This window comes from Leopardus geoffroyi, chromosome E1 (assembly GCF_018350155.1).
Source record: "Leopardus geoffroyi isolate Oge1 chromosome E1, O.geoffroyi_Oge1_pat1.0, whole genome shotgun sequence".
Taxonomy (NCBI): domain Eukaryota; kingdom Metazoa; phylum Chordata; class Mammalia; order Carnivora; family Felidae; genus Leopardus; species Leopardus geoffroyi.
The window spans coordinates 46,656,938-46,671,373 of NC_059330.1; the positions used below are offsets into that span (position 1 = coordinate 46,656,938).

The 14,436-nt window shown below is 48.2% G+C and overlaps 1 protein-coding gene across 7 annotated transcripts in view; it reads right to left on the minus strand.

Annotated features, from left to right (window-relative positions):
• Positions 1-10,810, minus strand: part of TEX2 (testis expressed 2) — a 108,027-nt gene extending 97,217 nt beyond the window's left edge. For 3 of the 7 annotated variants that reach the window (XM_045489476.1, XM_045489469.1, XM_045489477.1), the window contains exon 1: positions 10,685-10,810. The gene's annotated coding sequence lies outside the window, so the exon portion shown is untranslated. Of the gene's footprint in view, positions 1-9,518; positions 9,713-10,684 lie in introns of all 7 variants that reach the window. The other 4 variants (XM_045489475.1, XM_045489470.1, XM_045489474.1 and 1 more) reach the window with 3 other exon arrangements.
• Positions 10,811-14,436: the final 3,626 nt, after the last annotated feature.

Consider the following 14,436-nt stretch of genomic DNA (forward strand, 5'->3'; position numbering starts at 1 on the left):
GCAGTTCCATCATTTTTATCAAAGGAAACAACAGTATAAGGTAGGAGATGCTCCAAGAGCAGGGGCTGTGGAGCCAGCCAAGCCTAAACCCAAGCTCTGTGCTTATTTCTGGGCTGCGGTCGTAGGCTCCCTTGCCCCTCCGCACACGGCTTTACCCTGTCCACAATGTCAACTGGCTTTTCCTTGTTTGTCATCATTAGGTCCAAACAGCACCCTGCCCCCACAACACACACACACACACACACACACACACACACACACACACACACACACTTCCCTCTACCTGCTCTCAGAGGTAAAATATCAGCAAGGTAGTGCTAAACTTACCACATGGTCCACTTCTAATAAGTCGCCTAAAAACGTCTACATGATCTACGACATCTGCCAGGGGCCTCTTTTAAGATCTGTCTATGGAACACAATCATTGCCACCTCAGTCTGGCGGGCTGTCTGTCCTACAATTACATACCTGCCCCTGCTCTTTCCATCACAACAGGAATGCTCGCCACGAGCTTTCCGTGGTCAGGGCACACAGAGGGAATCTCTCCTATGATTTTCCGTGGGGCCAGGGGTGCCCATGCCACTTTGCTCTATTCCAACCTACCAGCAGATCATATTTACCTGTTAAGGTTTCCAGGGCCTGGAGGCATTGGCTGCTCAGCCTCAGGCAGGAGTTTACAGATACATGACCCCTTCCCTCCACACTGTTCTCAAGCAGCTTTGGTGCTAATTTCCATTTGAGACTTTCTGGGCACCACTTTGGTGGCCACACTGCTGCTGAGTCACACAGGTCTCTGTGTTGTCAGCTTCTGTAGATTTCCTGTATACTTTTCTCTTTTTCTTTTTATACTTTTCTCTTCTATCCCCTTAATATTCAGCTTAAAGCCTTTCCAACCAGACTTGCAAGTCTCCCAGAAAAGACATCACTCTGGTCTTCAATAAACACCTCCTCTCTGGTTATTAGACAACCTGGTCTAGGGACCCAGTCCCTTCTTCCAAAACAAAGCAAAGGAAAAAAAAGTTACCAAGGAGATCAGCTAATGACATCCCACATCATTTTTCTCTTTCAGGATCACAATCACAAAAGTTGTAGAAGAAATTTAACCTCCATCTCTGCCTCAAGTCCATTTCCTTTCTAGAACTTCAAAGTTCCAGTGCAGATCCAGATGTCTCTTATGACTCCCTCCCATGTGACAGGTGATCTGAGGAGGGAGGCTCTTCCCCTCACCTGGAAACTGGCCTCAAGGAGAGGGCAAGTCACCCCACCGGCAGGGCCAGGTCTAAGTACAGCTGCCTCCCCAACAGGCATTCTCTCCAAATCAGGAAGCTTCTTCCCCTCCCACTGCTGCCTAGAGCCCTCTTCAGGGCTCATCTGGCATTATTTTTGAGTAATACCAGGGGCTATTAAACACCTGCTGAACACCTCCAAGGGCAGAGCGCTCTGGTTTGTCAATGGGAGTGAGGACAGGGGAGGGGGGTGTGAGAGGGAGGAGATACAAATATGAACAGGGCACAATCCCTATCTTCTAGAAGGAGAGTAAGACTACTCTATCCCTGACTGTGGACCACATGTGGAGGACTCTAACCTTGAGGCCTCAATTTGGAGACCTGTGCTACTGATGACGTACTTCGGCAAAGAGAGCCACTTCCTGAAGCTGGAACAGGAAGCCCGTCCAGAAAAGAGGGCCACCCTTCCAACCTGGCCCATACGAAGGTTTTGGAAGGTAGGACAACCCCCAGCCTGGGGACTTGTGTTTGCTGCCAGGAGGATGTGGAGGCGCAGAGGAGACGGGCTGAGGGCCTGGGCTGTCTTGGTCACCTCTTTCTTCCCAGCACATAGTAGATGCTCAATGAGCATGTTTCAAAAACGGATGACAGTTTTCAAGAATAGATTTAAGAGCAAATCAGGAGAACAGCTTTTCTGAAAAACAGGTGCCAAGGGAAGTGTAATACCAGTGAGTTGCAGAGTATGTACAGCCAATGTTTTCTGCCAGGAGTAATTTACATTTCTCTTCACTGCAAATGCAAGCCGGCCCTTACCTAGTCCTTTACCAAGTGATATGATTTTTCTCTTTAAACCTCTCCTGAATGGTCTCTCTCTCTCCCATTTCATTGCCACTGCTCTGGTCCAAATGACCACCTTTTTGCTTGGAAGACAGCAGCATCCCCCTCATGGCTCTCCCCACGGCGACTTCCATCTATTTGCCCCACTGTCATGGGAGTGATTTTAAAAAATGCCCTAATGTCGGGGCACGTGGCTGGCTCAGTCAGTAGAGCATGTGACTCTTGATCTCAGGGTCTTGAGTTCAAACCCCCCATTGGGGGTAGAGCTTACTGAAAAAAAAATATTAAATTAAAAAAAATTCCTAATATGAGCATGTCACATTCTTGCCCAACACCCCAAGAGAGCCTCTTGTTGCTCGTGGGTTAAGATCCATATTCTGAAAAGTGCTGTGTGATCTAGTCCCTCCTGCCTTCTGCTTCAGCTGGGCCACATGGCTTTCTCCTCCTAGTTTATTATGTTCCAGGCACCTTTCTGTTCCCAGGAGGAAGGGACGGAGGCCTGCTCGGAACCACCTGCTCCCTCTTCAGGAAACAGCTCCGCCCGCTCACCTCGCTCCCTTTTGTTCTCGTCCTTTGTAGCCCTTCTCACCATTTCTCATGACATATTTTTTAGTAGACATCTGCTTTTCTCCTTCTCCCAGGAGGGCAAGGACCTTGTCAATTTTGCTCACCCCCGTATACCCAGTACCTGGCACACTATCTGACCCATTGTGCAAGCTTCTTAAATGTTTGTTGGGTCATGAATGAATGAATGAATGAATGCAAGTACAGTAGAAAACAAGGGTTAGGGATCGAACAGTTTTTATAGCAGAATAACTCCGAAAGGGAAATAAGGGGGAAAACAGTCCATGGGAATTCATCCTTGGAGTATGCAGTGGGTTCAGATCCATCTTACAAAAGAAGCAAGTTCTGCGCCCTTGACCCAGACTTCAAATGCATTCTCCTGTCAAGTTGCAAGGGCGGCCCTCTAGTCTGGATGGGCCTCTTGTCCCAGCCTCAGGAGGCATCACTCTCACTGAGTATGTGATTGGAGGCACGGGGCTCCAATTTGAGACCCCAGGTTACAGTCTTCCGTATGCAGCCGAGTCAGGGATGCCTACTTTTCACAAGCAAGTCCATGAGGGCTTGTAAGAAATGTTCATTTAGGATTCTGAATTTTAACTACCAACACCAGTCCTGTAATTAGGCAGCATGCAACAATTTTTTTTTCTGGGACCATATCCACCATATAATTTTATATTCCAAAGATACATTTACACTGATAGAAAATCCACCAATAATGCTTCAAATTGAAACTATCTTGGAACAAGATTAGGAAAATGTCACTAATTATTGGAACAATGATAGATCCACGGGGCTCATTATGTTATTCTTTTGTGAATTTAAGAAATGTTTCCAGGGGTGCCTGGGCGGGTGGCTCAGTCAGTGGAGCATCCCACTTTGGCTAGGGTCGTGGTCTCGCAGTTCATGGGTTCAAGCCCCGCATCGGGCTCTGTACTGACAGTTCGGAGCCTGGAGCTTGCTTCAGATTCTGTGTCTCCCTCTCTCTCTGCCCCTCCCCTGCTCTCACTCTTCTCTCTGTCTCTCAAAAATAAATAAACATTAAAAAATTTTTTTTTTTAATTTAAAAAATGTTTCCAGAATAAAGAGAAAATTTTAAAGGAACGAATGTAATTATATACAAATTTGGTCAGTTCTAACAAATACTCTGCAGGATAAATACAAATTTTGATATGGCTGGGTCTATACTATTTTACTAAACATCCCAAACCAGGCCAAAGAACCAAAGCCAGTGACTCCTTTGATGAAATTTCTTCCTATATGATCCTGACGTGTGGCGGCTTCCCTCAGAAAGCACCACACCAAATCTCATAGGGCATGGAGTTCAGGCAGGCACTGCACTTAGCAACTCTGAGTTGTCACATTTGATCACCAGCCTCTGGCCTCTGCCTCCTCCTATAAGGAAAAAAAAAAAAAAAAAAAAAAAAAAAAAAAAAAGGCTAAAAATTGACCTCCCGTGTCCAAACACGAATGCAGACAACTGCAGGAAGGAGCAGAGGAACACTGCTTCTGGTCCCCGCTTGCTTCCAGCCGAACACAGCACCCACAGCCGATGGAGCAGAGGCCCCATATCAAGTGCTCCCCATGCACAGGTGCTCAATGTTAGCGCATGACAGACGGACCAACACCGAGCTACCGCAGAATGCGTCCAGCAGACACGCATGTTAGCTATCTTAGTCTCCTCTTCAGCCCTGCGGTTACTTTACACACGGAATGATGGAAAATGCTGACCGAGAACAGTGGCTTACCCACTCCAGGTCAAGTTCTCCACTGTGTGAGAATCAGCACACCCTCGCCCCCAGCCCTTCCTACGCATGCCTGGCACTGTTCTCCAGACCTCGCAGACATCAGCTCATTCAATCCTGATGTCACTTGGAGGCGGGAAACTGAGGCACCACGAGGCTAAGAAATCCTCAAGGCCCCTGCAGCAATACCTGGCTCCTGAGCCCTGGCTCTTCGTCTCTATGCACGGCTCTCCCTGGGTCTCCCTGTGATGCCTCCTTCCCCATCCTCGCCCCTCCTCCCCACAGCCACACTTTCCACATGCCGCTCCCTCTTGAAACGCTTTCCTGGACACTCCCCATGCTGGCTGGCTCCCTTTCTTCCTTCTCAGTGCACTGTTCTTCCCCTTCACAGGAAGGAGCCTTCACACTTCTCACAGTGTAATATATACACACAATGCATACATCTCGACTTGTTTATTGCCTGCACTAGATAATATGCTGTATGCCGGGCAGAGACCACATGTTTTGCTCCCCACTGGATCTCCAACACCAGGCACAATCGTTGGCTCTGGTAGATGCTCAAATCTTTATTGATTGAGTAACAGTCATTGTTCAGTCAGTCCTTTCAATGGCAAGATTTTTAAATTCTCTATTTCAAGCCCCAAATGATAAAGAGAACCATCTTTAGGAACACTGCTTAAAAAGACAGCATTAGATGTAAGAAAGAATTTAAAATTGAATAAGAGAACAGGCCAGCTTATGTCAGCTGTAAGAAACAACAGAGAAATGAAACTCAGAAAATGCATATTGTGATTCTGAAAGATTATTTGCAGGAGCAATCCAAGGGGTGGGTTTAAATCTCAAATCGCAAATAAGCTTACCACTGAAAAGGGTTCCTCTTGCCCTGGGCCATTCTCAGCTGTTAGGATAAGCCGGGGAGGCACTCAATTTGTTAGTTCCAATAAACTTCTTAGTAGGGCAAAGCCCTCAGAACCAGCATTTCAGGCAAACCCAAAAGAGAGAGGTTACCCGATTGTTTCAAAGCCAACCCACGTTTCCTATCCCACCAGCTTCCACACGGAAAGGCTGCTGGATTCTGCTCTCAATGGTCCCACTTATGCTCACAGTGACCCAGGTTCTGGCTTCTGTTCATCAAAGAAAAACTTTGCCTTTCAGGGACTTAAGTCGCCTACAACTCCCACAGGGGTTATTCTTTACCTTGAACAAAGTTCTCCCAGTACACAGCAGATGTCCTGAACAAGAACTCAAATTTAAACAGGTGTTGAGTACATGAGAAAAGAGTAGGATATTTGTGACTCAAAGCAGGGGAAATCTAGGAGCACCTGGGTGGCTCAGTTAGGCATCTGACTCTTGATTTCATCTCAGGTCATGATCTCATGGTTTGTGACATCGAGCCCCCAAGTAGATTCAATTCTCTTTCTCTCTCTCCCCCTCCCTCCCTCCCTCCCTCCCTCTTCCCCACTCATGCACTCCTGCACGCTCTCTCTCTCAAAATTAATAAATAAAGTTAAAAAATAAAGCAGGGGGAATCCTGCTTTTGAACTGGAAAACTCCTAGGGCACATGGCTTGAGAGGATTCCCAGACAAGGCAGGGTCCATCGGAAACAACCATAGCGCTCATACAGGTAGCAACAGTAGCCCTCATCCTTGCTGTGTGATCACGGACAAGTTACTTACTTCTCTGAACCTCAGTGTTCTCATCTTAAATAAGACTGATAGTGGGATCTACTACTCATAGAGTGATGTGAGATTTAAAAGTAGAGACAGTGCCTGGCACACAGCAATTCTCCATCAATGATAGTCGACTCATTTGTTATCACCTGACTATTGTTTTCTGCTTTACAAAGTACTGTCACAAACACCCAAGTGAGACTTCAGGGAATCCTGAACGCAGTAAGTGTCTTTCAACCATTTAATTTCTCAGATCCTTAGTTCATAAACTGGCGTAATCTACGATACTGTGTTGGAGGGGGTCAGGGGAGGAGACTGAGAAATCAAGTCCTCATTTTGGAAAAGAGACCCTTGAAGCTCAGAGTGGTGAAATGAGCCCAAGAACTCACATAATAAAACCCTAGGACTAGAGCAGGCCTTCCCACGGCCACTCTAGTGCTCTCTCTACCTCACCTACTGCTAGTCAAGGGCTTCAGTACTTTCATGACCAGCTAGCCTCCTTCTGATTAATCTCCCAGACACTTCGCCCAAAGCAATTAAACATTAGAAGTTTTGAAAGGGGAAACACAGAATCTTGTATATAACCTTGAGGTGCTTTAAACTTCACACGTGAGAGCATTCGCATCAGTGTAGGTTTCCAATCTTCTTATAACGATATTTCTTTTTAACTCGGGATTTAAAGTTGACAAAGACCTTAATGAATAGGCAGGACAAAGGGAGTTGTCTGTCCATGGCTCGTTAGCTCCTGAAGTTAACACTTCTCATGGGGACAAGAGTCAGCCAAAGGACAGAGTTCCAGGCAAACTGGAAAACGCTCCTCTGGCCCACAGATCATGGATTAGTGCCTAAACTCCAAGTGGTAAATCTTCTGAGATGTCCCCAGCTTTTCCAGAGTGACCCACCACTTAACCCTAGCCCTGCCATTCAATAGCATCCACTGATACTGGGTATTCACTATGTGCCAGGCATGTGAGCGACTTGGTGTAATCCTCACGACTACCTATAAAGAATATGCTACTATGGTTCATCTGAGACGTCACTGCTGGACGATGTACCATTATTTTATGTGCAAAAAGAGGACATTGCTGCCAACTACAACTGTGAGACCCCATACATCATGAGACACTTATCTTCAGAAATGTTAAGATGACACAAACTGTACATATCTTAGCACGGCTGAAACGTGCACACTGTCCCCGTTTTACAGATAAAGAAACTGAAGTATAGAGAGAAAAAAAAAATTTGCCCAAAGTCACAGAGCTGCTAAATGGAAGCACTGGGATGCCCCCTGGTAAGTATGGGCAGTAAACTCAAATCTCCCAGCAGCCACGTGAATTACCTAAAACGGTACCAGGCAGAGAGGCAGGGCACAGGGCGCTAATTCTTGGTCCACCGTGAGCATATTAACTGTGGCAATTCTCTGAACATCTCTGAACCTGACCTTCCATGTGTCCAAAGAAGGCACTGTGCTAGAACTGCCATTCCTCTTCTGGGAGAAGCCATGGAGTCCAATGGAAAAGGCAGGCTTTGGAATCAGAAAGTTCTAGACTGAAATTCTTGCTCCACCATCTAACCCGCTTATCACTCTGGACAAGTTACTGAACTGCTCTGAGCCTCAGTTCCTTCCCTCTTCCATAAAATGAGGCTACCACAACCTTTCTCCCTTAGAGCGCTGCTCAAGGACTGGAGATATATATGTGTATATATATCTCCTACTGGAGGCAGGGAGAGGGGGAGAGGGGGAGAGGGAGAGGGACAGAGAAAAGAGAAAGAGAGAGAGGGAGGGAGAGGGAGAGACAGAGGAGAGAGAGGGAGGGAGGGAGGGCGAGAAAGGAGTACACAGCAGAGTTGGAATTAAACAAATGCTCTCTTTTCTGTATTAGCTGCCTTCTGCTTTGGGACAGGATCAAACAACAAACGTTCCCTGCAACCTCAACAATTCCCAAGGGGACGCTCAGGAGAGACCAAGGGTCAGACAGAAGAAAGCAGATGCTGAGGGATACTCAGGCCAAGAAAATGAAGTGGAAACATCTGGCGGCCAGGGACTATGTTTGTTTCACGAACTTCCAAATTTTTGAACAAATAAATTGATAGAAGGAAGACGGCACAGGAACCATCACCAGGAAAAGATACTGGCCAACAGATAGGAGGATGCAGATGGTTTTATACCAAACCTGACACAGAAAACCATTCTCTGAAGTTTCAGTTTGACACCAAAAGTGATCTACAGTGGGAAGATCCTCCCCTGTTGTTCTGTTTTGTTCTCACACTAAGTAATATTCGGTGTATTTCTCCCTTTCTTTCCTCAAGGACTTCAGAAGATCCTTAAAAGAGAGTTTTGACCTGGTGGGAAGGCGAATCATACCACATGTAGAAACAAACTCTCCACCCGTTTTGGTTTTTTCCACCACAACCCACAATGCCTGGCAGTTTCTGGCACACTATCGGCTCAATAAAAATTAGTTGAATGAGGGGCGCCTGGGTGGCGCAGTCGGTTAAGCGTCCGACTTCAGCCAGGTCACGATCTCGCGGTCCAGGAGTTCGAGCCCCGCGTCAGGGTCTGGGCTGATGGCTCAGAGCCTGGAGCCTGTTTCCGATTCTGTGTCTCCCTCTCTCTCTGCCCCTCCCCCGTTCATGCTCTGTCTCTCTCTGTCCCAAAAATAAATAAACGTTAAAAAAAAAAAAATTAGTTGAATGAATATTTTTCGACTATACGCGATTTCTTTTGGATGAAGACTCCAAAACATCTTGTCCATTGACTCTACCTGAAAAGCCTAATCTCTCCTGCTGCTTTTCCAGAAGTATTCTAAAAACATAATCTCTAATAAACAAGCAATACCTTCGGTATGTGTGCTATCTCCAATCCTTTCACAGGGCCACATGCTACTTTCTTCCAACCTCCAAGCCCGGGGACACTCAGCCCAAGCACACTCTCGCACTTCCCTTCCCTCCCTCCGTCCCAGCCCCTGGGTGACTTCTCGGTTGTTGCAATGACCACCATCTTGATTTGAATCAGGTTGCTAATCTCCTTCCTCTCAGGCATAGCACCCCTTCCTGGAGATAAATGCAGGCCAAGTTGAGTTCACCCACAGCCCTCTCCGCACATGGACTTGAGGCCTTCACGGACACTCCCGGAGAGGCCCGTGTGAAAGAAAGAAGCTGTATGGCAAAAGGCCCGCTCTATCCCCATCACCTTGGGAGGCTTACTTGTTTTCCGTAAGTTTAGACCAACTACCAATTCTTGGAAGAACTTGAAATACCAAAACAGCTTAAGGGTTGAGTAAGAACTAATAGAAATGGCTGTTTGACTCTTTCAATACCTCCTGTGAGACAAGCTTCACTGTGTCACCTGGTTCTAAACTCACACACCTGGCCTGCTCAAATACCCCCTACCCTGGAGTTCAAGGATCATTTGCCCCTCTGATTTTCCTTATTGGTCTCCATGTAAAAGTCACTCGTTGTTTTCCTTCCAGCTTACATCTGGCTCCTGAAAGGAATCCTTTAAGTCCTTTGATGAGAACCATCAAAATGTGCAGAAGGCCGACTCCTTTCAATTCCTGTGCAGAGCAGAACCACGGTGGACTTCAAACAGGAATCTGGTACCACCCCTGCCTTCAAGGAGCCCACGCTTTCCCTTCAACTCTAAAAAAGTATGTCCGCCCGGCGCAGTGTCTGTAAAAACGTAGTGACAAAGTACTTCATAGCTTCGGAGAGCGAGCGAGGGTGGAAACAGACTTTGCCCTTACATTTGATGCCCCGTAACCATGACGACCGATGGTTTAAGTAACCATCAACCCACTGAGGGGCTACGTTTTCCAAAAACCGTTTTCAAAAGGGGAAAACTCCCCTGCACCAACTCCCGCGTCGGCCGTGCGATCTGGGCGGCGTGCGTGGTGCAATCGGAGTAGCTGTGCGTTCCTCCTCCCGGTGCCTCGGTCTCGCTGGGGTGCTAGCCAGCGGCCAGCAGCCCCAGCCTCCACCGTCACACCCGCGCTCCCGGGCAGGGCACCTGGCGTTAGGCCTCAGCCCAATGTCACTTGTTAACCTTCCGATCCCTCGGCTCTCGGCACGCCGCCGCCTCCTATCTGAGGCACGCAAACCACCCCACCGCCACCCGCGATTTCCAAGGAGTTGGAGAAAAACAACCCGAGCGCAGCCAGCCCCTGACAGATCCGCGTAAAAGTAACTGCGGTTCTCGACTTCCAAGCATTTAGTGACGCGGGCGAGGGGGGCGGCAGGAGCCGGGGGGCCCATTCATAAAATTACGAGCTGTTTTCCTTTAGTTTGCGAGTGGACGGCCCTCCCTGGCCCGGGCCGAGCCCGGAGCCCGGAGCCCGCGGACGGCAGGCTGGAGGGGATGGGCCGGCCGGCGCCACCGTTTGGGGTCAAGCCCAAACCGCCACGCCCGACCCCAAACGAACGAGGCGTTCGCCCGGGGGCGTCGCGGGTGGGCGTCTCCCGTCAACACCGCGTCGTGACAGCGGGGCGGGATCCCGGGAGGGGACCGATCCCCTTGCCCCGCCGCACCAACGGCCGCCAGCCCCCGGCACAGCCGGGACCCTGCGGGGTCGGGCCGCCCCCCGCCCGGGCCTTCTCCGCGGGCGCTCCCTCCACCGCCCCCCGCTCGGCCCCGGTCGCGCTCACCCCGGCTCCGCTGGCTGCTTCATTGTACTGCGCCGGCGCCCGTGCTCCGCGGCCGCCGCGGCTCCGGCTCGGGCTCAGGCTCCGGCCGCTGTCCTGCCGCCCGCCCGCCCCCGGGCACCGGCCGCCCCGCCCCGCCGGCAGACCCGCCCCGCGCCCGCGGCCGCCGCCACCAACCAGAGGGCCGCAGGGGCGGAGCAGGCCGCGCGCCAGGCACGGCCAATCCAGCCCCTACCCGCGCGCCGAGGAGCGACCGCGGAAATGGGCGCGCGATTGGTCAGGTCTGTTAAAGGGACCGCCGTCCACAGGGCTAGAGGGGCGGTGACACGGTTACCTGCAGAGTCCGGGTGGGAGGGGTAAGAGCTTCTCTTCTCTCCCAGCCCAGCTGCGGCGCTTTCTCCAGTTCTTTGCACTTACTAATTTCCTCTTCCTGCAGCCTAGCAAACAAGTGGGGGCAGAACGTGCCCTGGCCGAAGGGAGAAACTGAGGCTGCGAGAGCCAGGGGTTTCCCGCTGGGCATATTCACTCAAATTTGGGTTTTAGAAGGCCGTCATCTATCCCGCCCAATCCCAGAAATTCGCTTCAAAAGACACATCCTCGGCTTCACCCTGGAGGATTTTAACATAAAGATCCCTAGGTCCCACCAGAGTCTCTCATTTCCTACTTCTGGAATGGGACTGGGGAAAATATGCATTTTTCAACATCCCTCCCCCGATGTGAGTCTAATGTAGGTGGTACAAGATCCACACACACTCAGGTGCGTATTTCGAGTCCATCATAGTAATGGAATTCAAAGTCAACTGCCAAAAATAAAGCTAAACTCTCTTTTATCCTCAAAATCCGTATTATGGCTGGGAGACTTTCTAGCTGGGCTGGAGGCCACCTACTAAGAAACTCAGAGCAGCTGGCTGAGTGGGTCCTGCTAAGAACTGAATTTGAAGGGAACTGGGCTGGGATGAGGTAACAAACCAGTCTTGTTCTCTGAGTAGTAAGACAATGCTGAAATATCTTAATGGCAAACACACCCTTCCTCATTGCTGTGACCAGACCCAGTCATAAGCCCAGAAGGGTGCCTTGCCCCTCTGGAGGTCCCTTCCAGTGCCATCGAGTCCTGCCTACTCTCCCAGCCCCCCTCCTCTCCTCATCCTCCGTGTCCCAGGTATGCATCTGACTGAAAAGTCACTGCCTTCGATTTCAAGGTCAGCCTCTCCCACCTAGACCCCTCCTATGAGGAGCAAATAGCTTCCACAGAACAACCCATATTTTGCTGTAATATCTGCTGGGTTCTGGGTTTGCCAGAGATATCTCCACACACACATTGATCAGCCTTGTCAGGGTTAAGTCTCTGGGTTGCTGATATCACTGCCTAGTATTACCATGTCTCCTCTTGGTTCCCAAAGGAAAAGGAACTCTTCCTCAACAGGAGAGGGCTCCATTCATGCATATCTGGAAATGTGCAACAAGGGCCATTATCACTGGAGAAACAGCTCCCAAACTCTTCTTGGCCATATCTTAAAACCTCCACCTCAGTGGGGGGTTGGAGGATAGGCCCTGAAACTGCACCACTTGAAGCTGGCAAGGTGCATCTCAAGAGTCCCCACCCCGCCCCCCCATGCTCATTTCAAGCCCTACATAAATATTAGATTAATTAATACTATATCAACCTGACCTCAAACTAGAGTTCGGTAAGATCCAGCATGAACACTCAGAAGGATCCCTTCTTTTTGAAAAGTGAGTAACTTGGATGCTTTGAAAAATAAATGGATATATAATAACATAATAATATTAACACTTCATACCTAGTAAGAACCTGCTATGCACCTTACTAAGCCTAGGACTTTGTACATATTGTCATTGAAACCTCGCAATAATCCTGTGTGGTAGATAGGATTGCTGTTTCCTCCATTTTATGGATGCAGAAACTGAAGGCCAGAGAGGATTGCTGATGAGTCCAAGATCACAAGACTAGCTAAAGAAAGAGCCAGCATTCATGACCCTAATCACCAGGATCCTCCTAACTGCTCCGCTCCAGTGCCTGCCAAATGCCCTTTGTTGCTGCCAGAAACAGAATGGATAACTTCAAAAGGCAAAAAGAACAAATATCACTAATCTTCACCAACAATGTAATATAGAAGCACTGCCTTGGAGTTTAAGTTCCCTTGCTCTAACTTACATCTATTTGACTTTGAACAAGATGTATAATTAAATCTCTTTGAGCCTGGATTGCTCATCTATAAAATGGGATAATAGGGGCGCCAGGGTGGCTCAGTCAGTTGAGCGTCTGACTCTTGATTGGCTCAGGTCATGAGCCCAGGGTTGTGGGATGGATGGAGCCCTGCGTCTGGCTCCATGCTGAGTGTGGAGCCCACTTAAGATTCTCTCTCTCTCCCTCTGTCCCTCTCCCCTGCTTGTGCGCGCTCTCTCTCCCAAATAAAATAAAGTAGGATAATAACCAATTCTGCCTCCTTGGGCTGGCATGAAAATCAAGTCAAATAGAGAATATATATATATATATATATATATATATATATATATACCTGTACTTTGAGCTTATAAATGAAAAGAGTAATTTTAAAGTTTGGCATCTATGACTCATTATGGCAACCTATGACATAGGTCAGGGATCGTGATGCTAAATTCAGATATCACACAAGATTCTTTATCCCCCAAATAGCTGCTTTACATGCAGAAAATAAATTTCCTACCTATAGTAGAGGTGGAAGTCATAGAAATTCAAGCTCAAGTTTTATTATTGCTCTGGCATCAGCCACCCTTTCTCCCAACCATCAACCCAGTCTTCAGCTTTAGCTAACATAGGTTCCGGTGACTTGAATTATCCCCAATTATGGCATTTCAAGATAATCCCTATTTTCTCCCCCAAACCCTAAGCAAACAAAAATGCTATAAGATTTTTAATTCAATTTTTTGACACTGCATTTGTACTTTTGACGAGAGAAATGGTTACAAAGTATACAAAAACAAAAAAAAAGTTGATCCACTTGTATACCTAAAATAGGCTAGGGATCCATTGTGCACAAGCTGTACCCTTAATGAGCAATCACTGAGAGCTCAGGAAGTACCAGGTGCTTAAGCACTGGGGATGGAGACGAAAGTAACTATTAAAAAGTGTTAAAAAAAAAAAAACAAAAAAGGTAGAATTTGGCCACTAGATCTAGTAGAGAAAGATCTATCAAGTTGATAGACCCTTATAGGCTTCCGTAAATGTAAGCCCAGGAGCTCCGGGCCACAGAATAGGCACTAATACCCACCTGAGGAACCCCAGTAATGTTTTAGGGGTGGCCAGGTGAGGGCCATTAAGAAAAGAAACCAGGGGCGCCTGGGTGGCTCAGTTGGTTAAGTGGCCGACTTCGGCTCAGGGCATGATCTCGCGGTCCGTGAGTTCGAGCCCTGCGGCGGGCTCTGTGCTGGTAGCCCGGAGCCCAGAACCTGGAGCCTGCTTCTGTTTCTGTGTCTCCCTCTCTCTCTGCCCCTCCCCCATTTGTTCTCTGTCTCTCTCTGCCTTTCAAAAATGAATACATGTTAAAAAAATTTTAAAAACAATTAAAAAATAAAATAAAATAAAATAACATAAAATAAAGAAAAGAAACCAGAAAGGAGATAAAAACCCAAGGGAGAAGATATTTGGAGAAGGAGGAAGTGGTCAATAGCGACATATGCCTCAGAAGGTTCAAGCTGGAAGAGGCCTGAATGGTAAACTTGGGGATTTGGAAATTAGAAAGTTATTGGGTCGCAAG